We start from the raw sequence: 22,293 nt of genomic DNA on the forward strand, positions 1-22,293 counted from the left end.
TCCATCAACAACTAATTCACATCTCAGTTTGCCCTTCTGCACAAATTCATACAAAAATAAACAAAAAAACAAAAAAAAAAGCACAATTGCACTCTTCGAACGTAAAATGGAAATCAAAAGGGAAAAGACACTATTTTTCAGCTTCAAGGAGGTTGACTTTGTTCCACTTGAAATTGAGGTTCATAGATGGTTCATGAAACTGGGGATAGTCGACGACCAATTGATTGTTATAGATCTTCACTATCACACCAAAAATGTTGTCGCAAAGTTTCGTCACCAGCATCAGTTTGAAATGTTTTTCAAACGTCATTCTCAAGGAATCCCATTCGAGAAACATGGAAAGATACACATCATACCGGTGTTCATGGCCGGCAGTCCTTGGAAAAAAGTCCAAATTAAATATGTACCGGACGAAATGGACATTAAAGTTTTTCACAAAATTCTGGAGCCTTATGGAAAAATAAAAAAAATTGAATTTGAAATACCAGCGTTAGACCTTCTGAAAACTAAAAGGGAAAAATTAACAGTTGAAATGATTGTCACAAAGAATATTCCGTCATTTATTTCAGTTATGGAAAATCGATTTGCGATTTCCTATACAGGCCAAATAAAAACGTGTGCCAGGTGCGACTCAGAAGATCACGAAGCTAGACATTGTGAGGCTGGAAGGAAATCCTACAGCCAAGCAGTGGGAGGCAGCCCTGCGTTCACTTCGGCAATTAATGCTCTGCAGGACATTGTAAATGAGGCAGAACATGCCCAGACAAATAAGAATATGGGACTACCAATGGTAGCAAAAACCCATGAAACTGAAATATCGGAATCAGAAATAGAAGAAGAAGAGCAATATAACAAGAAAAGAGAAAGGAAAGTATCAGATGATTCGGAAGAAAAAGGAAAAAGAGAAGAAAAATGCAAGAGAATCAGGAAGAGAGTAAAACCTAATGTTAAAGCAGGAAGAAAAGATATTGGTGAACAACAAAAGAAAAATTTCAATCAAAACAAGGACAAACATGAAATTTCTGAAAAAGATCAGCCAAGTGTAGTCCAGTGGACAGAAACCAATATTCAGAAAAATTCAGATATAGGGAACTCACCGACTGAAGAAGAAATAAATAAGGAATGGCCTTGCAGCTCAGGAGAAGTAGAAGTTGCAAAGCAAGTGGATAGCGAATTGCGTGAAAGTAATTCTCCGGAAAATGTAGAAACAATAAACTTAACAGGGGGAAAGGAGAAATCAGATAAGGAAGAAGAGGAAGATAAGGGAAATGAAAAGGAAAAAAATATAGCTCGTTTTAGAAAAAATAACACAGATACGTATCAAAACATTGAAATAGACGGTGAAAACCCAAGCCCCCAAAACACAAATTTTACACCAATACTTTAAAAGGGTTCTTCTATTCAAAACATATTTTTATGATTAAGATTATCACTCTTAATATAAACGGAATAAAAGATAGCAGCAAACAACAATTTTTAAATAAATTTCTTAGTAAACACAAGCCAGATATTTTGTCTTTGCAAGAAACTAATATTAACACGCTTATTGACCTTCATATAGATTATGTAGCAGTCATAAATAATAACATCGAGAACAAAAGATCTGGAACTATCATTATATACAAAAAAGAAATAGAAGTAATTGAAATAGAAAAGGAAGAATCGGGAAGAATAATAAGAGTGCATTTCAAAGATTTTATCATTGTAAATATATACGCCCCAACCCAAAACGAGACAGCAGCAAACAGACATTTATTCTTCCTTCACGTTTTACCGAAATTTTTAAAAGCTAACGATGAAAACACAATAATTCTAGGGGATTTTAACTGTATAATTGACGCAAGAGATAGAGAAGGAATAAAAAAAAAATAAATCACCAACTCAAAAATCTGATTGATCGACTAAAATATATCGATGCTTTTAGAACGATGAACCCAGATGCGAAAACGTACACTTTTATCAGCCCAAATGGAAAATCGAGAATCGATAGAATCTATATACAGTCAAAGCACAAACATATCATAAGAAATTGCACCAATGTAAATTTTGCATATAGTGACCACATAGCTGTCATGTTAGAATTGGAGGGAACCATATGTAAACCAGTGAAAAAAAACATATTATGGAAACTTAATACCAGTGTACTTGAAGACCCAGATTTTCAGGAAGAATTGGAAAATTTTATTTTAAAAGCAAAAAGGAAATTACACGAGTATCCATCTATAGTAGATTGGTGGGAAAAAGAAATAAAGGAAAAATTTAGAAAACTAAGTCAAAAATTCTGCAAAAACAAAACGAAAGAAAAGAACACAATGAAAAAATTTTATGAAAAATGCCTCGATCAAGTAAAATCAGAAATTGATAATGGAGGAAGAAATTTGGAAGATTATTATTTATTTAAAAATAAATTAAAAGACATTCACAAGATAGAGGAAAATGGAAAACAAATCAGGGGAAAACTAAATTACCTAGTAAATAATGAGGTCAGCACAGTAGCGAACTTAATTAAAGAAAAGACTAATGGAGAAGGTCGAACTATAAAGCACTTGGAAAGCAATGGAACGCAGAAGAAGGAAATACACGAAACAATACATGATTTTTACAAAGAACTATACACATTGAAAAATCACGATATACAAGAACGATGGGCCATTTTAGAAAACATACAACCTATCTTAACAGAAGATATTAATCAACAACTTGTAAAATTGATTTCGGAAAGTGAAGTTTTAAATGCAATAAATACACTACAGGAAGGAAGATCGCCAGGTATCGATGGATTGCCCATTGAGTTTTATAAGAAAATTTGGCCTTTTTTAAAGAATGAAATTACGAACATGTTCAGATTTATTTTAAATTCCAATAATCTTAGCAAAACGCAATCGAGTGGAATAATTACTCTTATACACAAAGGAGGTAGCAAAACCGTATTAGGGAACTGGAGACCAATTAGCCTCTTATGTTCTGACTACAAGATTTTAGCAAAAATTTTAACCATAAGACTTAAAAATATTTTACCAAACATTATCAGTAAAGAACAAACCGGTGGGATTCAAAACAGAGATATAACGCAGAATTTACTAACATTTAGAAATATTATTGAATATTTCTCAACAGAAGAGCAATATGATACTGAAAGAGGGAATGCATATTTGTATAGAAACAGAACAAGAGGAGCAGCAATTGTAAGTCTCGATTTTGAAAAAGCTTACGACATGGTAGATAGAACATTTTTATATGAAGTACTACTCAAATTTGGTTTCCATGACACTTTTATTAATTATATACAAATTTTATACGAAAACTCAACTAGTAAAGTTTTTATCAACAAAGCACTTGGAGAAGAAATTCTCCTAACAAGAGGGGTAAGACAGGGATGTCCATTGGCAATGTATTTATATATCATTTTTATTGAGCCCTTTCTTAGATTACTGAAAAAAGAAATTGAACCAATAAAAATAGCCCAGGCAAGTCACCAAGTTAGTGCGTTCGTAGACGACATTTCAATTTTTATTAACAAACCGACGGAACTAACAAAACTGGAACGATGCATTGAAGTCTTCGAGAAGGCCACAAATTCAAGAGTTAATAAAGGAAAATCTCATTTTTTAAAAATAGGTAGCCGTGCAGAAGTAATCCCATGGCCAGATACTTGGATAAAACCAGTGGAGAAAATGAAAATGCTTGGAATATGTTGGCACGAAAACATTTCAACAACAATTGACCAAAACTGCACCACACTAGTTACAAAAATACAGCAAACTATACAAAACACTTTTAACAGACTATTAACAATACAACAAAAAGTAACATTTTTTAACAGTTTTATTGTTCCTAGGTTATCACATTTAGCAAAAATTTTACCAATACCAAAACAATATTCAGACAAAATTCAACAGTTAGGACACAATTTCATATGGAGGCATCAGCTAGAAAGCATAGCAAAAAAAGAGCTTTACCAAACTATACCAGAAGGGGGTTTAAATCTTGTCAATACAAAAGTAAAGTACAATTCTCTTTTTTTAAAAACAATTTTAAATGATTTCACGGACATAACAAATGGAGAAAATAGTAAAGTCTTAAAATATTGGATTGGTCTTAAATTAAGAAACATTTTTCCAGTGAACCCAGGACCAAACTGTGAAACACCTCCAAAATTTTTAGTATCATCAACTGAATATATAATAAATTTATCAGAAACGAAAAACTTAACCCAGGAAATTACAGCCAAAGAAATTTACGCTAGTCTAATAAAGGAAGAACAAAAACCTCCAAAGATCATCTCAAAATGTCCCAATATAAATTTTAAACCTGGCTTTAAAGCAATAACGAAAAAGTTTTTATCTCCACTATTAAAAGAACACATGTTTTTACAAATTCACAATGTTCTCCCAACAAAAGATAGATTAATAAAATGCAAGCAAGATATTAACCCAAAATGCGATCAGTGCGATCAACACGAAAATATAGATCACTTATTTAATTGTAAAATAACAAAACCAGCTGTACAAATAGTCAAAAGGAAAATCTCAGCAATGTATAATAACACTTTCATTCCAACTAAACAACAAATTTATTTATTTGACTTTCCAGAAAAACCAAAGAAAAGTCAAAATAAGGCAATATTTTTAGCAGCTAACCTCAGTTTAATTATATGGAAGAAAAGGAAAAAACTAAATTTCATGTATTATTTTATTAATTCAATTAAAATCTTAGAAAATGAAATAAGAAATTACCCAGATTATCAAAAATGGTTTGACACTTAACATTTTGTAAACATACAGCAGTGCCACCTAGTATAAAACATTAAAACCATTCAAGGACGCCATCTACTAAAAAAAAAAAAAAAAAAAAAATTAAAAATAAAAAAAAAAAAAAAAAAATTAAAAAAATCAAAAAAAAAAAAAAAAAAAAAAAGAATGTTTTCCGTGAAAAAGCTACGTCGGTAAATTTTATATTCCGTTAGTATCCTAGATGGGTGACCGTGCTTGGGAATACGGGATGCTGTTGGTTAAAAAAAAAAAAAAAAAAAAAAAGTTAAGCTACGTCGGGTTCCGTTAGTACCTAGATGGGTGACCGCTTGGGAATACGGGATGCTGTTGGCATCAAAACTTTTATATCCACCTAGCCGTGTTTGGATGAATAACAGGGAAGTACGAACCATCTCGTGGTGAATTCTAGTATTTTCTAAAACGCCACCTAGTGGTCAGTTTTGAAATTTCATCTTCTATAAACTAGAGGTATTTTAAAACGAAATACAAAAAGAATGGTGCATTTCCGTGAGAAAAGTGACCTCTTTCAAGAAAGTGAATTTTATATGTTTGCATTTTTGTGGTTGACCGAACGCGATGGTTACCAGTCCAATATCCTTAACTATATAAATCAATTGTACTTGTGCTGGTTTTAATGGACATTACTGGAGTGTATTCATTTTATTTTGGAACTGAATTGTCAACGGCCATACCACGTAGAACAAACCTTGTCTCGTCAGCTCCAGGAAGTTAAGCTACGTCGGGTTCCGTTAGTACCTAGATGGGTGACCGCTTGGGAATACGGGATGCTGTTGGCATCAAAACTTTTATATCCACCTAGCCGTTTTTGGATGAATCACAGGGAAGTACGAACCATCTCGTGGTGAATTCTAGTATTTTCTAAAACGCCACCTAGTGGTCAGTTTTGAAATTTCATCTTCTATAAACTAGAGGTATTTTAAAACGAAATACAAAAAGAATGGTGCATTTCCGTGAGAAAAGTGACCTCTTTCAAGAAAGTGAATTTTATATGTTTGCATTTTTGTGGTTGACCGAACGCGATGGTTACCAGTCCAATATCCTTAACTATATAAATCAATTGTACTTGTGCTGGTTTTAATGGACATTACTGGAGTGTATTCATTTTATTTTGGAACTGAATTGTCAACGGCCATACCACGTAGAACAAACCTTGTCTCGTCAGCTCCAGGAAGTTAAGCTACGTCGGGTTCCGTTAGTACCTAGATGGGTGACCGCTTGGGAATACGGGATGCTGTTGGCATCAAAACTTTTATATCCACCTAGCCGTTTTTGGATGAATCACAGGGAAGTACGAACCATCTCGTGGTGAATTCTAGTATTTTCTAAAACGCCACCTAGTGGTCAGTTTGAAATTTCATCTTCTATAAACTAGAGGTATTTTAAAACGAAATACAAAAAGAATGGTGCATTTCCGTGAGAAAAGTGACCTCTTTCAAGAAAGTGAATTTTATATGTTTGCATTTTTGTGGTTGACCGAACGCGATGGTTACCAGTCCAATATCCTTAACTATATAAATCAATTGTACTTGTGCTGGTTTTAATGGACATTACTGGAGTGTATTCATTTTATTTTGGAACTGAATTGTCAACGGCCATACCACGTAGAACAAACCTTGTCTCGTCAGCTCCAGGAAGTTAAGCTACGTCGGGTTCCGTTAGTACCTAGATGGGTGACCGCTTGGGAATACGGGATGCTGTTGGCATCAAAACTTTTATATCCACCTAGCCGTTTTTGGATGAATCACAGGGAAGTACGAACCATCTCGTGGTGAATTCTAGTATTTTCTAAAACGCCACCTAGTGGTCAGTTTTGAAATTTCATCTTCTATAAACTAGAGGTATTTTAAAAAGAGAATACAAAAAGAATGGTGCATTTCCGTGAGAAAAGTGACCTCTTTCAAGAAAGTGAATTTTATATGTTTGCATTTTTGTGGTTGACCGAACGCGATGGTTACCAGTCCAATATCCTTAACTATATAAATCAATTGTACTTGTGCTGGTTTTAATGGACATTACTGGAGTGTATTCATTTTATTTTGGAACTGAATTGTCAACGGCCATACCACGTAGAACAAACCTTGTCTCGTCAGCTCCAGGAAGTTAAGCTACGTCGGGTTCCGTTAGTACCTAGATGGGTGACCGCTTGGGAATACGGGATGCTGTTGGCATCAAAACTTTTATATCCACCTAGCCGTTTTTGGATGAATCACAGGGAAGTACGAACCATCTCGTGGTGAATTCTAGTATTTTCTAAAACGCCACCTAGTGGTCAGTTTTGAAATTTCATCTTCTATAAACTAGAGGTATTTTAAAACGAAATACAAAAAGAATGGTGCATTTCCGTGAGAAAAGTGACCTCTTTCAAGAAAGTGAATTTTATATGTTTGCATTTTTGTGGTTGACCGAACGCGATGGTTACCAGTCCAATATCCTTAACTATATAAATCAATTGTACTTGTGCTGGTTTTAATGGACATTACTGGAGTGTATTCATTTTATTTTGGAACTGAATTGTCAACGGCCATACCACGTAGAACAAACCTTGTCTCGTCAGCTCCAGGAAGTTAAGCTACGTCGGGTTCCGTTAGTACCTAGATGGGTGACCGCTTGGGAATACGGGATGCTGTTGGCATCAAAACTTTTATATCCACCTAGCCGTTTTTGGATGAATCACAGGGAAGTACGAACCATCTCGTGGTGAATTCTAGTATTTTCTAAAACGCCACCTAGTGGTCAGTTTTGAAATTTCATCTTCTATAAACTAGAGGTATTTTAAAACGAAATACAAAAAGAATGGTGCATTTCCGTGAGAAAAGTGACCTCTTTCAAGAAAGTGAATTTTATATGTTTGCATTTTTGTGGTTGACCGAACGCGATGGTTACCAGTCCAATATCCTTAACTATATAAATCAATTGTACTTGTGCTGGTTTTAATGGACATTACTGGAGTGTATTCATTTTATTTTGGAACTGAATTGTCAACGGCCATACCACGTAGAACAAACCTTGTCTCGTCAGCTCCAGGAAGTTAAGCTACGTCGGGTTCCGTTAGTACCTAGATGGGTGACCGCTTGGGAATACGGGATGCTGTTGGCATCAAAACTTTTATATCCACCTAGCCGTTTTTGGATGAATCACAGGGAAGTACGAACCATCTCGTGGTGAATTCTAGTATTTTCTAAAACGCCACCTAGTGGTCAGTTTTGAAATTTCATCTTCTATAAACTAGAGGTATTTTAAAACGAAATACAAAAAGAATGGTGCATTTCCGTGAGAAAAGTGACCTCTTTCAAGAAAGTGAATTTTATATGTTTGCATTTTTGTGGTTGACCGAACGCGATGGTTACCAGTCCAATATCCTTAACTATATAAATCAATTGTACTTGTGCTGGTTTTAATGGACATTACTGGAGTGTATTCATTTTATTTTGGAACTGAATTGTCAACGGCCATACCACGTAGAACAAACCTTGTCTCGTCAGCTCCAGGAAGTTAAGCTACGTCGGGTTCCGTTAGTACCTAGATGGGTGACCGCTTGGGAATACGGGATGCTGTTGGCATCAAAACTTTTATATCCACCTAGCCGTTTTTGGATGAATCACAGGGAAGTACGAACCATCTCGTGGTGAATTCTAGTATTTTCTAAAACGCCACCTAGTGGTCAGTTTTGAAATTTCATCTTCTATAAACTAGAGGTATTTTAAAACGAAATACAAAAAGAATGGTGCATTTCCGTGAGAAAAGTGACCTCTTTCAAGAAAGTGAATTTTATATGTTTGCATTTTTGTGGTTGACCGAACGCGATGGTTACCAGTCCAATATCCTTAACTATATAAATCAATTGTACTTGTGCTGGTTTTAATGGACATTACTGGAGTGTATTCATTTTATTTTGGAACTGAATTGTCAACGGCCATACCACGTAGAACAAACCTTGTCTCGTCAGCTCCAGGAAGTTAAGCTACGTCGGGTTCCGTTAGTACCTAGATGGGTGACCGCTTGGGAATACGGGATGCTGTTGGCATCAAAACTTTTATATCCACCTAGCCGTTTTTGGATGAATCACAGGGAAGTACGAACCATCTCGTGGTGAATTCTAGTATTTTCTAAAACGCCACCTAGTGGTCAGTTTTGAAATTTCATCTTCTATAAACTAGAGGTATTTTAAAACGAAATACAAAAAGAATGGTGCATTTCCGTGAGAAAAGTGACCTCTTTCAAGAAAGTGAATTTTATATGTTTGCATTTTTGTGGTTGACCGAACGCGATGGTTACCAGTCCAATATCCTTAACTATATAAATCAATTGTACTTGTGCTGGTTTTAATGGACATTACTGGAGTGTATTCATTTTATTTTGGAACTGAATTGTCAACGGCCATACCACGTAGAACAAACCTTGTCTCGTCAGCTCCAGGAAGTTAAGCTACGTCGGGTTCCGTTAGTACCTAGATGGGTGACCGCTTGGGAATACGGGATGCTGTTGGCATCAAAACTTTTTTATCCACCTAGCCGTTTTTGGATGAATCACAGGGAAGTACGAACCATCTCGTGGTGAATTCTAGTATTTTCTAAAACGCCACCTAGTGGTCAGTTTTGAAATTTCATCTTCTATAAACTAGAGGTATTTTAAAACGAAATACAAAAAGAATGGTGCATTTCCGTGAGAAAAGTGACCTCTTTCAAGAAAGTGAATTTTATATGTTTGCATTTTTGTGGTTGACCGAACGCGATGGTTATCAGTCCAATATCCTTAACTATATAAATCAATTGTACTTGTGCTGGTTTTAATGGACATTACTGGAGTGTATTCATTTTATTTTGGAACTGAATTGTCAACGGCCATACCACGTAGAACAAACCTTGTCTCGTCAGCTCCAGGAAGTTAAGCTACGTCGGGTTCCGTTAGTACCTAGATGGGTGACCGCTTGGGAATACGGGATGCTGTTGGCATCAAAACTTTTATATCCACCTAGCCGTTTTTGGATGAATCACAGGGAAGTACGAACCATCTCGTGGTGAATTCTAGTATTTTCTAAAACGCCACCTAGTGGTCAGTTTTGAAATTTCATCTTCTATAAACTAGAGGTATTTTAAAACGAAATACAAAAAGAATGGTGCATTTCCGTGAGAAAAGTGACCTATTTCAAGAAAGTGAATTTTATATGTTTGCATTTTTGTGGTTGACCGAACGCGATGGTTACCAGTCCAATATCCTTAACTATATAAATCAATTGTACTTGTGCTGGTTTTAATGGACATTACTGGAGTGTATTCATTTTATTTTGGAACTGAATTGTCAACGGCCATACCACGTAGAACAAACCTTGTCTCGTCAGCTCCAGGAAGTTAAGCTACGTCGGGTTCCGTTAGTACCTAGATGGGTGACCGCTTGGGAATACGGGATGCTGTTGGCATCAAAACTTTTATATCCACCTAGCCGTTTTTGGATGAATCACAGGGAAGTACGAACCATCTCGCGATGAATTCTAGTATTTTCTAAGACGCCACCTAGTGGTCAGTTTTGAAATTTCATCTTCTATAAACTAGAGGTATTTTAAAACGAAATACAAAAAGAATGGTGCATTTCCGTGAGAAAAGTGACCTCTTTCAAGAAAGTAAATTTTATGTTTGCATTTTTGTGGTTGTGTTGAGAACAAAGTAGAGATGCATTCTTTAGACATGCACTCGTTACGTTATTATTTCCTAGAGCTTATGTATTAATGCATTATCTTTAATATAATTATATATTAACCACACTACAACTTACCACTTGCTGCAAAGATTATATTAAGAGAAGTGAGAGATGAGAGACTCGTGTCAATTGACTCAAGCAGACGACATAAAAAGCCACCGAGGCTAAACAGCACCCAGTTGCTCATGCGCAATATTCGTAAAGTAAAATAAGAAGATAAGATAAGGGTTTGTTATATTTATTTAATATCAACACTCTCCCTCAAACCCTTATTGATCTAATCAGACAGCTTCCCTACACCGATCCTGCTCCTCATCTTACTGAAGGCTGGTGCTGTTAGTGGCTTAGTAAATATATCAGCAAGTTGGTCTTCGGTTCCTACAAATTTAACTTCTATAATATTGTTTGCTGCTTGTTCCTTAATCCAGTGCCATCTTAGTTGAATATGTTTAGTGCGCTGATGAAATTCGGCATTGTAAACCAGTCGGACAGCCGCTTGGTTGTCACAGTATAGTGGCACCTTCTTTTGTTCCTCACCAGTGAAGTCTTGCAGTAGGTAACTTAGCCAGACAGCAGTTTTTGCGGATTCACAAGTAGATATATATTCTGCTTCAGTTGTCGAGAGGGCAGTGCAAGGTTGCTTCTTGCTGGCCCAGGCTACTGGTCCACCATGGAAAAAGAAAATGCTTCCAGACGTAGATTTACGGTCGTTGATATCTCCAGCAAAATCAGCATCCGAATATCCAACCAGTCCGCTTCTGTCTCCGCCGACCCAAATGCCATAGTCTTTCGTTCCGTTGAGATATCCGGCTATGTTGACTACTGCTTGCCAGTGCTCAGCTTTGGGGTTTTGACAATACCTTGCAACTTGGCCAACAGCGTATGCAAGATCTGGGCGCGTTTGCAGAGCCAAATAGAGAAGAGCGCCAACTGGTTCCCGGTAGTGCTCAATTTTCTCTCCCTCGCTCTTCGACTTCAAGCAGGAGCTGAGACGCACGTTTGGGTCTGCGGGAACAGCTTTTGGCTTTACATTCTGCCATCCAAATCTTGCTACCAGTTTGTCAACTACATGCGGTTGTGACATAAAGATTCTTTTCTTCTGGCGATCACGCTTGATGTTGATGCCGATAAATCGCGTTGGGGGTAGCGAATGGATCTGAAATTCTTCCCCAAGGTGTGTTCTGATATCAATTAGAACCTGCATTTTGTTACTTCCAAAAATAGCATCGTCCACATGAATTACACCAAAAGTGGTCTCATCCTTTGTCCTTCGAACGTAAACACACCTATCCGCGGTGCTGTTTTTCAATCCGAATTTAAGTAGAACATCGTCGAATTTCTTGAACCACAGTCGAGGTGCTTGCTTTAGGCCATACAATGATTTGTTTAGCTTGCAAACAAAATTTTCTTTTCCGGGAACTACAAAACCCTCTGGTTGTCTCATGTAGATATGTTTGTCTAGTTTTGCGTATAAGAATGCTGTCTTAATATCAAACTGGATCAATTCGAGATCCAGCGATGCGATTTCGGCCAGTGTAGCTTTCACTGCCTCACTATGTGGAACTGGGGCAAAAGTTTCATCGTAATCGATGCCGTATCTTTGTCTTGATCCAATTGCAACAAGTCTGCCTTTGTACACTTCAGGTACTCCTTCATACGCTGGTTTTAATTTTCCAATCATTTTGCAGTTGATAGCTGTGCATCCTTCCGGAAGAAGTACGAGTTCCCATGTCTGGTTTCCCATCAGTGAGTTATACTCTTTCCTGTATGCTTCCATCCATTTATCGGATTCTGGAGAGGCTTGGGCTTCTTGATAGCTTTGTGGTTCAAAGGCTTCAGTAAACAAGGCTGACGCATGCTTCTTTATGAACGATTCTGTTATTTGGATAAACGATACGATCCGATAAGAAAAAAGGAGAAAAAAAAATTAGTCTATTGCCCGATTTGTTTTGCTTTGAAAGAGTTGTATTCTAAAGAACAAAGCAATAGAGAAAAATTATTAGTGTACCAATGAGTCCTATTTTTGCAAGAGGTCTTCCTAGAGACTGTCGGTATTCATTGTATCTTGCGTTGTATTGTTTTGGACGAGAGGATCTGCGGGGTAGCTGGATTGGTTGCTCTACCCGTTGGGCTGGAATGTCATTTCCTTCAGCGAAGACGAACTCATTCATGTCAACAAGTGGGTCATTTTGTACGACTATTGGATGTTGGTTGTCGTTTTCCTGTTCCACTTCCAGTTGTGGATCAACACGCAGTTCTTCATTCTCATTATTTGTTTCATCTTCTCCCTTTTCCATTGGTTGGACCTGATCATGAATCGACTCCCTGTCATGATCCTGGACGTTCGCCGAAGCCATGTTCTCAGCTTCCAATGTCGGCTCAGTTAATTCCTGAACCGGCTCTAGCTAACCGGTAAAAGAATTTCCAAAAAAAAATAAAGACAAAAAAAATTAGTTAAATACCAGAAAGGCAAATTTAAAAAAATTCTTTACCAGGCCAAGAATCTCTGTTGTGAGAAGGATTGGGTCAAAAAGACTGCTTTCGTTTTGTTTCGATTCGTCACTGAAGTCATTGATCAGCAAATCTTCGTTAAATATGACGTCACGACTTGAGAAGAATTTCCTAGACACTGGTTCCCATAAGATCCAGCCCTTTGTTTCTTCGCCATAGCCTACTAGCCAACACGGTACTGCCTTGGAATCCAGTTTCTTCCTTAAACAGTCAGGGATATGCGCATAGGCTCTACAGCCTATCACCCGTAGATTCTCGATATTAGGTTTCCTTTTGTAGAATAATTCGAATGGAGTCTTCGTAGATGAACCCGAGAGTGTGCGATTCAAGACATAGATAGAACTACGCAGGAATTCACCCCATAATTCCAATACTCTTTTGTTGCCTTTTAGTAACAGACTTGAAGGGTTGTTTCTGCTCATGTATAGGGCGCTTCGCGTAGACTCCATGGCTGTGCGATTCATTCGCTCACTCACTCCATTTTGCTGTGGAGTATAGCGATTAGAAGTTTGATGAATGATGCCACGTCCCTCTCGCCAGCTTTCGTTCTTCTTATACTCCACACCTTGGTCTGTTCTTAGAATTTTTACTTTCTTTCCCGTAGTTGTTTCTAGAAATGCTACAAATTTGACAAAATTGTCGTCGGCTTCTGCTTTGCTCTTCATGAGGTAGACCTTAGTCCAACCACTGAAATCGTCTTTAAATAATACGAAGCAGGTCTCTCCACTTGGTGTTGAGGTGTTTACAAAACCGACATCAGAGTGAATGATTTCACCGACTTCTTTGGCTCTGATACGGCCTGTCGGAAATGGAGATCTATGCATTTTTCCAAAGATGCATCCTTCACACAGGTCGTGTTCCATGTTTTCCTTTTTGAGCGATAAACCCTCAACAGAGTTACTTGATATCATCTTTAGAATCATTTTGTTGCCTAAATGGGCTAGTCTTTGATGCCAGAGTGTCAGTGAGTTTTGAGTTTTGGCAACAGTAGCTGTAGATATTTCTTGGTTCATATGTTTGGCAAAAATCTTCATGTGGTATAGGGACTTGCCTAGCCTTTGACCCACCATTACCTCTTCATTCTTCATTTTGAATGAAACCTCGTTGTCGCTGAAATGTGCTGTGATGCCAGTTTCAGTAGCGGCACCAATGGAAAATAAATTTGTACCAAGTCCAGGAACAAAGAGTACATTTGTTAGTTCTCCTTCTTTTCTCTCGCCACTTACAATGGAGTACACTTCAATCTTTCCGACACCAAGTACTGACAACTGGGCTGATCCTATACCATTAACATGCCATGTCCCTTGGAGAATATCTTTGAAATCTGTAAAACAATTTCTTTGTTCGGACATGTGGTGTGTTGCTCCGGAATCAGCGTACCAGTCCGTTGGTTTTCTTGCTACAAAACAGAAAGAAGACAAGGCAGAGAATCCGTTGTTATTGTTGTTAAAGTTGCGGTTGCTGTCGAATTTGTTCCGTCTTGACGCTCTTTCTTCTTCATTTCTTCCCTTGTTTCTGCATGTGAAAGCCTTATGTCCTGGTTGGTTGCATGCCCAGCAATAGACTTTGTCAAAGCTAAGCCCTCGGTGAAAACCTCTTCCACGAAAACTGTGAGCACTGCCATGATATCCAGAATAACCTCCTCGATATCCAGATGAGATTCCTCGATTACCTCGTAAGCCAGGATAGCCTCCTCTAACACTGTGATAATTTCTACTTGCTGAATATGCCATCCCAGAGTTACAGTCAGCTGGCTGCTGTTGTTTGCTGTTTGGGTGAGATGCAAAAAAGGCAATATCAGCTGGATTTTGGCTGCTTGTCCTGCTTTTCATTCTTGTTTCCTCGAGTATTAGGCGTGACGTAAGACTGGAAATGGAGCGCTCAGGCAAAGGGACACTTTCCCATGCCGAAATAAAGTTATAGTAGCTCGGAGGCAGTGTTTGTAAGATCCTCTCAATAAGTTGTTGTTCGGAGACAGGAGCTTCAACACTTTTAAGTTCTTCTGCCATCTGCCTCATTCTGTTGACATGCGATGATATCGTATGTTCCGGATCCATAATGTACTGAAAAAATTTTGCTGTGAGTTGACTGGTATTAGCAACTGCTACTTGTGCATATTCTTGAGCTAATCTGTTCCACATTTCAGCTGACGTGGACGATCCTTCAATTGATGTTTGATACGATGGTTCGATGTTGTAGTAAATTATTGAACAAGCGTCCACATCTCTTTCAATCCATGTGTCAATAGCATCTTGATTTGTCACTCCATTTTCATCGTTTCTTGTCTGCATTAAGAGAGCAAAAACAGATTTTGTTATTTTTATTCTGTCCAACACTCAGCAAAATAAATTTCAGGTTCAAAAATTCAACCAAAATTAACTTCATTTTTAGAGAACATCATGGGAATATTAATTACTTAACATCCCGAAATCAATAGTGTTATACTCTTCACCTTAGGGGTGGAATCCAGCAGAATCGTATCATAGTAACTCAAGTCACTTCGTTAGTGAAGATCAATCCTTTTTAATAGTCAGAAAAAAATTACGTTTCAAAGTTTCATGTGGCCTTCTCATCACCATGTTGGTGGAATCCATTAAAATAATTTGAGGAAATAAATCACTGTGATAAAACCATCACCATATCGGTGGAATCCATTAAAAGAGCTTCGTAAAATTCACTATAGTACACTCATCACCATATGGGTGGAAACCGTTGAAATAACTTCACAAATTCATTGTGGAATACTCATCACCTGTTCGGTGGAATTCTCTTCATGAATAATGTTAAAGCCAGCTACTGCTATAATGTCTGTTAACACTTGCACGTATAGTTATGTTATGTGAATTACCTCTGTTGGCTTCAATTCTTGCCCGAGCACAAGATTTTCCAATTTCTTCCTTCTTAGTTTTAACATAACGCCATACCGCCATTGGGGAAAATTTACGCCATTAAATTTGGCGTAATCCCTCAGATCATTCGCTGATAAATTTTGAGTTGCCATTTAATAAACTAATGAGTCTGGGCCCATAACCTGTTGAGAACAAAGTAGAGATGCATTCTTTAGACATGCACTCGTTACGTTATTATTTCCTAGAGCTTATGTATTAATGCATTATCTTTAATATAATTATATATTAACCACACTACAACTTACCACTTGCTGCAAAGATTATATTAAGAGAAGTGAGAGATGAGAGACTCGTGTCAATTGACTCAAGCAGACGACATAAAAAGCCACCGAGGCTAAACAGCACCCAGTTGCTCATGCGCAATATTCGTAAAGTAAAATAAGAAGATAAGATAAGGGTTTGTTATATTTATTTAGATGAATCACAGGAAGTACGAACCATCTCGTGGTGAATTCTAGTATTTTCTAAAACGCCACCTAGTGGTCAGTTTTGAAATTTCATCTTCTATAAACTAGAGGTATTTTAAAACGAAATACAAAAAGAATGGTGCATTTCCGTGAGAAAAGTGACCTCTTTCAAGAAAGTGAATTTTATATGTTTGCATTTTTGTGGTTGACCGAACGCGATGGTTACCAGTCCAATATCCTTAACTATATAAATCAATTGTACTTGTGCTGGTTTTAATGGACATTACTGGAGTGTATTCATTTTATTTTGGAACTGAATTGTCAACGGCCATACCACGTAGAACAAACCTTGTCTCGTCAGCTCCAGGAAGTTAAGCTACGTCGGGTTCCGTTAGTACCTAGATGGGTGACCGCTTGGGAATACGGGATGCTGTTGGCATCAAAACTTTTATATCCACCTAGCCGTTTTTGGATGAATCACAGGGAAGTACGAACCATCTCGTGGTGAATTCTAGTATTTTCTAAAACGCCACCTAGTGGTCAGTTTTGAAATTTCATCTTCTATAAACTAGAGGTATTTTAAAACGAAATACAAAAAGAATGGTGCATTTCCGTGAGAAAAGTGACCTCTTTCAAGAAAGTGAATTTTATATGTTTGCATTTTTGTGGTTGACCGAACGCGATGGTTACCAGTCCAATATCCTTAACTATATAAATCAATTGTACTTGTGCTGGTTTTAATGGACATTACTGGAGTGTATTCATTTTATTTTGGAACTGAATTGTCAACGGCCATACCACGTAGAACAAACCTTGTCTCGTCAGCTCCAGGAAGTTAAGCTACGTCGGGTTCCGTTAGTACCTAGATGGGTGACCGCTTGGGAATACGGGATGCTGTTGGCATCAAAACTTTTATATCCACCTAGCCGTTTTTGGATGAATCACAGGGAAGTACGAACCATCTCGTGGTGAATTCTAGTATTTTCTAAAACGCCACCTAGTGGTCAGTTTTGAAATTTCATCTTCTATAAACTAGAGGTATTTTAAAACGAAATACAAAAAGAATGGTGCATTTCCGTGAGAAAAGTGACCTCTTTCAAGAAAGTGAATTTTATATGTTTGCATTTTTGTGGTTGACCGAACGCGATGGTTACCAGTCCAATATCCTTAACTATATAAATCAATTGTACTTGTGCTGGTTTTAATGGACATTACTGGAGTGTATTCATTTTATTTTGGAACTGAATTGTCAACGGCCATACCACGTAGAACAAACCTTGTCTCGTCAGCTCCAGGAAGTTAAGCTACGTCGGGTTCCGTTAGTACCTAGATGGGTGACCGCTTGGGAATACGGGATGCTGTTGGCATCAAAACTTTTATATCCACCTAGCCGTTTTTGGATGAATCACAGGGAAGTACGAACCATCTCGTGGTGAATTCTAGTATTTTCTAAAACGCCACCTAGTGGTCAGTTTTGAAATTTCATCTTCTATAAACTAGAGGTATTTTAAAACGAAATACAAAAAGAATGGTGCATTTCCGTGAGAAAAGTGACCTCTTTCAAGAAAGTGAATTTTATATGTTTGCATTTTTGTGGTTGACCGAACGCGATGGTTACCAGTCCAATATCCTTAACTATATAAATCAATTGTACTTGTGCTGGTTTTAATGGACATTACTGGAGTGTATTCATTTTATTTTGGAACTGAATTGTCAACGGCCATACCACGTAGAACAAACCTTGTCTCGTCAGCTCCAGGAAGTTAAGCTACGTCGGGTTCCGTTAGTACCTAGATGGGTGACCGCTTGGGAATACGGGATGCTGTTGGCATCAAAACTTTTATATCCACCTAGCCGTTTTTGGATGAATCACAGGGAAGTACGAACCATCTCGTGGTGAATTCTAGTATTTTCTAAAACGCCACCTAGTGGTCAGTTTTGAAATTTCATCTTCTATAAACTAGAGGTATTTTAAAACGAAATACAAAAAGAATGGTGCATTTCCGTGAGAAAAGTGACCTCTTTCAAGAAAGTGAATTTTATATGTTTGCATTTTTGTGGTTGACCGAACGCGATGGTTACCAGTCCAATATCCTTAACTATATAAATCAATTGTACTTGTGCTGGTTTTAATGGACATTACTGGAGTGTATTCATTTTATTTTGGAACTGAATTGTCAACGGCCATACCACGTAGAACAAACCTTGTCTCGTCAGCTCCAGGAAGTTAAGCTACGTCGGGTTCCGTTAGTACCTAGATGGGTGACCGCTTGGGAATACGGGATGCTGTTGGCATCAAAACTTTTATATCCACCTAGCCGTTTTTGGATGAATCACAGGGAAGTACGAACCATCTCGTGGTGAATTCTAGTATTTTCTAAAACGCCACCTAGTGGTCAGTTTTGAAATTTCATCTTCTATAAACTAGAGGTATTTTAAAACGAAATACAAAAAGAATGGTGCATTTCCGTGAGAAAAGTGACCTCTTTCAAGAAAGTGAATTTTATATGTTTGCATTTTTGTGGTTGACCGAACGCGATGGTTACCAGTCCAATATCCTTAACTATATAAATCAATTGTACTTGTGCTGGTTTTAATGGACATTACTGGAGTGTATTCATTTTATTTTGGAACTGAATTGTCAACGGCCATACCACGTAGAACAAACCTTGTCTCGTCAGCTCCAGGAAGTTAAGCTACGTCGGGTTCCGTTAGTACCTAGATGGGTGACCGCTTGGGAATACGGGATGCTGTTGGCATCAAAACTTTTATATCCACCTAGCCGTTTTTGGATGAATCACAGGGAAGTACGAACCATCTCGTGGTGAATTCTAGTATTTTCTAAAACGCCACCTAGTGGTCAGTTTTGAAATTTCATCTTCTATAAACTAGAGGTATTTTAAAACGAAATACAAAAAGAATGGTGCATTTCCGTGAGAAAAGTGACCTCTTTCAAGAAAGTGAATTTTATATGTTTGCATTTTTGTGGTTGACCGAACGCGATGGTTACCAGTCCAATATCCTTAACTATATAAATCAATTGTACTTGTGCTGGTTTTAATGGACATTACTGGAGTGTATTCATTTTATTTTGGAACTGAATTGTCAACGGCCATACCACGTAGAACAAACCTTGTCTCGTCAGCTCCAGGAAGTTAAGCTACGTCGGGTTCCGTTAGTACCTAGATGGGTGACCGCTTGGGAATACGGGATGCTGTTGGCATCAAAACTTTTATATCCACCTAGCCGTTTTTGGATGAATCACAGGGAAGTACGAACCATCTCGTGGTGAATTCTAGTATTTTCTAAAACGCCACCTAGTGGTCAGTTTTGAAATTTCATCTTCTATAAACTAGAGGTATTTTAAAACGAAATACAAAAAGAATGGTGCATTTCCGTGAGAAAAGTGACCTCTTTCAAGAAAGTGAATTTTATATGTTTGCATTTTTGTGGTTGACCGAACGCGATGGTTACCAGTCCAATATCCTTAACTATATAAATCAATTGTACTTGTGCTGGTTTTAATGGACATTACTGGAGTGTATTCATTTTATTTTGGAACTGAATTGTCAACGGCCATACCACGTAGAACAAACCTTGTCTCGTCAGCTCCAGGAAGTTAAGCTACGTCGGGTTCCGTTAGTACCTAGATGGGTGACCGCTTGGGAATACGGGATGCTGTTGGCATCAAAACTTTTATATCCACCTAGCCGTTTTTGGATGAATCACAGGGAAGTACGAACCATCTCGTGGTGAATTCTAGTATTTTCTAAAACGCCACCTAGTGGTCAGTTTTGAAATTTCATCTTCTATAAACTAGAGGTATTTTAAAACGAAATACAAAAAGAATGGTGCATTTCCGTGAGAAAAGTGACCTCTTTCAAGAAAGTGAATTTTATATGTTTGCATTTTTGTGGTTGACCGAACGCGATGGTTACCAGTCCAATATCCTTAACTATATAAATCAATTGTACTTGTGCTGGTTTTAATGGACATTACTGGAGTGTATTCATTTTATTTTGGAACTGAATTGTCAACGGCCATACCACGTAGAACAAACCTTGTCTCGTCAGCTCCAGGAAGTTAAGCTACGTCGGGTTCCGTTAGTACCTAGATGGGTGACCGCTTGGGAATACGGGATGCTGTTGGCATCAAAACTTTTATATCCACCTAGCCGTTTTTGGATGAATCACAGGGAAGTACGAACCATCTCGTGGTGAATTCTAGTATTTTCTAAAACGCCACCTAGTGGTCAGTTTTGAAATTTCATCTTCTATAAACTAGAGGTATTTTAAAACGAAATACAAAAAGAATGGTGCATTTCCGTGAGAAAAGTGACCTCTTTCAAGAAAGTGAATTTTATATGTTTGCATTTTTGTGGTTGACCGAACGCGATGGTTACCAGTCCAATATCCTTAACTATATAAATCAATTGTACTTGTGCTGGTTTTAATGGACATTACTGGAGTGTATTCATTTTATTTTGGAACTGAATTGTCAACGGCCATACCACGTAGAACAAACCTTGTCTCGTCAGCTCCAGGAAGTTAAGCTACGTCGGGTTCCGTTAGTACCTAGATGGGTGACCGCTTGGGAATACGGGATGCTGTTGGCATCAAAACTTTTATATCCACCTAGCCGTTTTTGGATGAATCACAGGGAAGTACGAACCATCTCGTGGTGAATTCTAGTATTTTCTAAAACGCCACCTAGTGGTCAGTTTTGAAATTTCATCTTCTATAAACTAGAGGTATTTTAAAACGAAATACAAAAAGAATGGTGCATTTCCGTGAGAAAAGTGACCTCTTTCAAGAAAGTGAATTTTATATGTTTGCATTTTTGTGGTTGACCGAACGCGATGGTTACCAGTCCAATATCCTTAACTATATAAATCAATTGTACTTGTGCTGGTTTTAATGGACATTACTGGAGTGTATTCATTTTATTTTGGAACTGAATTGTCAACGGCCATACCACGTAGAACAAACCTTGTCTCGTCAGCTCCAGGAAGTTAAGCTACGTCGGGTTCCGTTAGTACCTAGATGGGTGACCGCTTGGGAATACGGGATGCTGTTGGCATCAAAACTTTTATATCCACCTAGCCGTTTTTGGATGAATCACAGGGAAGTACGAACCATCTCGTGGTGAATTCTAGTATTTTCTAAAACGCCACCTAGTGGTCAGTTTTGAAATTTCATCTTCTATAAACTAGAGGTATTTTAAAACGAAATACAAAAAGAATGGTGCATTTCCGTGAGAAAAGTGACCTCTTTCAAGAAAGTGAATTTTATATGTTTGCATTTTTGTGGTTGACCGAACGCGATGGTTACCAGTCCAATATCCTTAACTATATAAATCAATTGTACTTGTGCTGGTTTTAATGGACATTACTGGAGTGTATTCATTTTATTTTGGAACTGAATTGTCAACGGCCATACCACGTAGAACAAACCTTGTCTCGTCAGCTCCAGGAAGTTAAGCTACGTCGGGTTCCGTTAGTACCTAGATGGGTGACCGCTTGGGAATACGGGATGCTGTTGGCATCAAAACTTTTATATCCACCTAGCCGTTTTTGGATGAATCACAGGGAAGTACGAACCATCTCGTGGTGAATTCTAGTATGACCTCTTTCAAGAAAGTGAATTTTATATGTTTGCATTTTTGTGGTTGACCGAACGCGATGGTTACCAGTCCAATATCCTTAACTATATAAATCAATTGTACTTGTGCTGGTTTTAATGGACATTACTGGAGTGTATTCATTTTATTTTGGAACTGAATTGTCAACGGCCATACCACGTAGAACAAACCTTGTCTCGTCAGCTCCAGGAAGTTAAGCTACGTCGGGTTCCGTTAGTACCTAGATGGGTGACCGCTTGGGAATACGGGATGCTGTTGGCATCAAAACTTTTATATCCACCTAGCCGTTTTTGGATGAATCACAGGGAAGTACGAACCATCTCGTGGTGAATTCTAGTA

The 22,293-nt window shown here is 37.8% G+C and overlaps 24 pseudogenes; all 24 read left to right on the forward strand.

Moving 5' to 3' along the window:
- Window positions 1-5,450: 5,450 nt before the first annotated feature.
- On the forward strand, window positions 5,451-5,569 carry LOC130699867 (5S ribosomal RNA; annotated as a pseudogene).
- Window positions 5,570-5,914: 345 nt separating this feature from the next.
- LOC130699866 (5S ribosomal RNA) lies at window positions 5,915-6,033 on the forward strand (annotated as a pseudogene).
- Window positions 6,034-6,377: 344 nt separating this feature from the next.
- LOC130699865 (5S ribosomal RNA) lies at window positions 6,378-6,496 on the forward strand (annotated as a pseudogene).
- Window positions 6,497-6,842: 346 nt separating this feature from the next.
- LOC130699864 (5S ribosomal RNA) lies at window positions 6,843-6,961 on the forward strand (annotated as a pseudogene).
- Window positions 6,962-7,306: 345 nt separating this feature from the next.
- Window positions 7,307-7,425, forward strand: LOC130699863 (5S ribosomal RNA; annotated as a pseudogene).
- A 345-nt stretch (window positions 7,426-7,770) lies between these two features.
- On the forward strand, window positions 7,771-7,889 carry LOC130699862 (5S ribosomal RNA; annotated as a pseudogene).
- Window positions 7,890-8,234: 345 nt separating this feature from the next.
- LOC130699861 (5S ribosomal RNA) lies at window positions 8,235-8,353 on the forward strand (annotated as a pseudogene).
- Window positions 8,354-8,698: 345 nt separating this feature from the next.
- LOC130699860 (5S ribosomal RNA) lies at window positions 8,699-8,817 on the forward strand (annotated as a pseudogene).
- A 345-nt stretch (window positions 8,818-9,162) lies between these two features.
- On the forward strand, window positions 9,163-9,281 carry LOC130699859 (5S ribosomal RNA; annotated as a pseudogene).
- Window positions 9,282-9,626: 345 nt separating this feature from the next.
- On the forward strand, window positions 9,627-9,745 carry LOC130699857 (5S ribosomal RNA; annotated as a pseudogene).
- Window positions 9,746-10,090: 345 nt separating this feature from the next.
- On the forward strand, window positions 10,091-10,209 carry LOC130699856 (5S ribosomal RNA; annotated as a pseudogene).
- A 6,425-nt stretch (window positions 10,210-16,634) lies between these two features.
- On the forward strand, window positions 16,635-16,753 carry LOC130699855 (5S ribosomal RNA; annotated as a pseudogene).
- A 345-nt stretch (window positions 16,754-17,098) lies between these two features.
- On the forward strand, window positions 17,099-17,217 carry LOC130699854 (5S ribosomal RNA; annotated as a pseudogene).
- A 345-nt stretch (window positions 17,218-17,562) lies between these two features.
- LOC130699853 (5S ribosomal RNA) lies at window positions 17,563-17,681 on the forward strand (annotated as a pseudogene).
- Window positions 17,682-18,026: 345 nt separating this feature from the next.
- Window positions 18,027-18,145, forward strand: LOC130699852 (5S ribosomal RNA; annotated as a pseudogene).
- Window positions 18,146-18,490: 345 nt separating this feature from the next.
- Window positions 18,491-18,609, forward strand: LOC130699850 (5S ribosomal RNA; annotated as a pseudogene).
- A 345-nt stretch (window positions 18,610-18,954) lies between these two features.
- Window positions 18,955-19,073, forward strand: LOC130699849 (5S ribosomal RNA; annotated as a pseudogene).
- Window positions 19,074-19,418: 345 nt separating this feature from the next.
- LOC130699848 (5S ribosomal RNA) lies at window positions 19,419-19,537 on the forward strand (annotated as a pseudogene).
- A 345-nt stretch (window positions 19,538-19,882) lies between these two features.
- LOC130699847 (5S ribosomal RNA) lies at window positions 19,883-20,001 on the forward strand (annotated as a pseudogene).
- A 345-nt stretch (window positions 20,002-20,346) lies between these two features.
- On the forward strand, window positions 20,347-20,465 carry LOC130699870 (5S ribosomal RNA; annotated as a pseudogene).
- Window positions 20,466-20,810: 345 nt separating this feature from the next.
- Window positions 20,811-20,929, forward strand: LOC130699869 (5S ribosomal RNA; annotated as a pseudogene).
- A 345-nt stretch (window positions 20,930-21,274) lies between these two features.
- On the forward strand, window positions 21,275-21,393 carry LOC130699868 (5S ribosomal RNA; annotated as a pseudogene).
- A 345-nt stretch (window positions 21,394-21,738) lies between these two features.
- LOC130699858 (5S ribosomal RNA) lies at window positions 21,739-21,857 on the forward strand (annotated as a pseudogene).
- A 239-nt stretch (window positions 21,858-22,096) lies between these two features.
- Window positions 22,097-22,215, forward strand: LOC130699846 (5S ribosomal RNA; annotated as a pseudogene).
- The last annotated feature ends 78 nt before the right edge of the window (window positions 22,216-22,293 follow it).

Source organism: Daphnia carinata, chromosome 10, assembly GCF_022539665.2.
Source record: "Daphnia carinata strain CSIRO-1 chromosome 10, CSIRO_AGI_Dcar_HiC_V3, whole genome shotgun sequence".
Lineage (NCBI taxonomy): Eukaryota > Metazoa > Arthropoda > Branchiopoda > Diplostraca > Daphniidae > Daphnia > Daphnia carinata.